This window comes from Gavialis gangeticus, unplaced genomic scaffold (assembly GCF_001723915.1).
Source record: "Gavialis gangeticus isolate Ggan-Ray unplaced genomic scaffold, GavGan_comp1, whole genome shotgun sequence".
Lineage (NCBI taxonomy): Eukaryota > Metazoa > Chordata > Crocodylia > Gavialidae > Gavialis > Gavialis gangeticus.
The window spans coordinates 82,714,266-82,716,867 of NW_017729031.1; the positions used below are offsets into that span (position 1 = coordinate 82,714,266).

The following is a 2,602-nucleotide window of genomic DNA, read 5'->3' on the forward strand; positions in this document are numbered from 1 at the left end:
AAAGAAGAATGCATCAATTCTGGATTAACTAAATCTATGCAAATGACTACAGCTATGTTTATTTCAAGGTCAAGTTTGCTCCTCACTTCCATGTGCTCAGAGAGCAGGATCTGATAGTAAGAAAGGAGGAAAGGACTGCAGGGGGAAGAAGTTGGGAGGAGGCAGAGGGCAAAGCAGCTACATGATTTATTTTCCCTGCTGTAACAGTGGAAACAGGACAAATTCAAAGCAAACCTCCAATAATTAGATTCTATGCCTGCAAAATTATAACAAATTTATACATTTCCCATATATAGAATCTAATTATTCAGGGGCTGTCTTATATGCAAATAAATATAGTATTTAAAAAATGAGAAGGGAATAATACAAGTGCTGTCATTACTCCTGTAAAGACTTATGTGCTTACTTAATTCTGCACAAGTACTATTTCTCAAGTATTTCATTGCTAGTATTTGCACGAGTTGTGTCTAAAGTATAAGAGAAAAAAAAACACTGGAAAGGGACTAATTGTTTCTATTTTGCTCTTAACAAAAAGATATGTTGAAGTTCAAATCAGGAATTATGGGTAATTCCAGTCACATTTTCACAGGATGTTAACTAGGTAATCACAATGGTTCATTCCGATATTAACCTACAAGCTCTTTGAATTCAATGGGAAGACTAATTGTTCCTACTTTATCAAACTGTCAACATAGATGCATGATTTCAAAAACAATTTTTTGGGAACTGCAAGACCAATTTCTAAATAGAATTTCTCATGATAGTTAACCCAGGGCAGTAAGTTACCCTGTAATCAAGTCCTACATACACAAACTCTTCAGGGTGGGTGGGGTACGTTTGAAGCATTTCTAAACTACATAGTATATTTATCAATTAACATAACAACAAGATTCACTAAAGCAAATGGCCTATTTCAACAAAAACATTTTCCACCATTAATTAATTAATTAATTACTGTTCTATTAATGAAAAACAGTCACTACGTAATGTAGGCTTTGGAAACAAGGATATCAAAATCTGTCATTTTCAAGTCAGTTTTAAAATTACATCATAATTGGTACGAAGCCGGGAAAAAAGGTTAAAGACACCATGGGAGACGAAATAAGTTATGGCTCAGTTTACTTTGAAAGGTATAAAATTTTGCTATTAATATGCGATGTCCTACCTTACCTTTGTTTAAAGAAGTCAGTTCTCCAAAGAAGGAAGAGAGGGATGAATACAGCAGTTCTTCAATCTGGAATGCATTTGCCAAGCCTTCAAGTATTTCCCAGTTCTGTGAAAGATTAAAACCAATAATCTATGATAAGCAAAAGCAACAGAAGAAATGTTTTTGTACAGTGAACACCACACTTCAGGAAGAGAGAGTGACATGCAAACTGTTGAACTTAACAGCTAAAACAGTGCTAACATCAATTGAATAAAAAATTACCCAAACCCCTCACAAGAAAACAACATGTAATGAGGGAGAAAGGGAGAGTAGGGTTGGGGTGTTGTTGTATAAGAACTTTTAAATAGTATATTTTTAAAGGCATTACATTCAAATATGTTTTTTCCTTCACATATACCAATATTCATTTGGGTCTGTTCAAGGAATTAAAAAGATGATTATCCGAATGTAACATGGGTCCAAGAGCACAAAAAACTTAAATGTTTTGCTACTCTCCCCTGCCCCTGCCCTCAGCCCCCCCATTTACTGTTTAGATTTATCTATTAAAACATTTTCAGAATGCGGTTCTCTCTTATGGGCACACTCACATCTATCAATTGTCATCTAGAACCATAACACATTCTAAAACCTGTATGGTTAAAACAGTCTTTGCCCCCAAAACTTGAAATCTGATCTACAGAAGAGAACATGGGAAACAAGCAGGAGGAAACAAGCAGGAGAAACTCACCCTCCTGCTAGCTGACACCAGCCTGGACACAGTGGGGATCACTGAAACGTGGTGGGACTCGACGCCTGACTGGGCGGTGAATGTCAAGGGCTACAGGCTGTACAGGAGGGACAGGATAGAAAGGAAAGGTGGGGGCGTGGCACTCTATATTAAAGGAGGAATACACATCCTCGTCAATTAGCAAAGAGTCAGAGGACAGGCACTCTGAAGCACTTTGGGTTAGAGTACAAGGCAGTCGAGGGGAAAGAGACTTAATGGTGGGGGTCTACTACAGACCTCCCAACCAGGGGGAAGAGCTTGACCAGGAATTCTTAGGTCAGCTCACAGAGGTAGTGAAGTCTAAGGATGTGGTAGTCATGGGGGACCTGAACTTCCCGGACATCTGCTGGGAAGAGCAGTCAGCCAGGTCTGACCGCTCACGTAGGTTCTTAGACAGAGTGCAGGACCTCCATCTGACCCAAGAGGTGCACAGCCCCACCGGGGAGACGCCTTGTTGGACCTAGTGCTGGCCACGGGTGATGACCTGGTGAGGGGGCTGCGGGTGCTTGACCACCTGGGCAATAGTGATCATCGCCTGCTGGAATTCACCATCCAGCACAAGGTGGCAAAGGCCTGCAGCAAGGCAGCAGCCGTAGATTTCAGGAGGGCAAACTTCAACAAGCTAAGGAGGATAGCTGGGGAAGCGCTGAGGTCCCAGAGGGGAGGGG

The 2,602-nt window shown here is 40.7% G+C and overlaps 1 protein-coding gene across 2 annotated transcripts in view; it reads right to left on the reverse strand.

Moving 5' to 3' along the window:
• The window catches only part of FAM126B (family with sequence similarity 126 member B), an 88,115-nt gene extending 86,662 nt beyond the window's left edge, over positions 1-1,453 (reverse strand). Inside the window, exon 1 of one of the 2 annotated variants that reach the window (XM_019523201.1) lies at positions 1,166-1,453. The gene's annotated coding sequence lies outside the window, so the exon portion shown is untranslated. The remainder of the gene's footprint in view (positions 1-1,165) is intronic. The other variant, XM_019523203.1, reaches the window with a different exon arrangement.
• Positions 1,454-2,602: the final 1,149 nt, after the last annotated feature.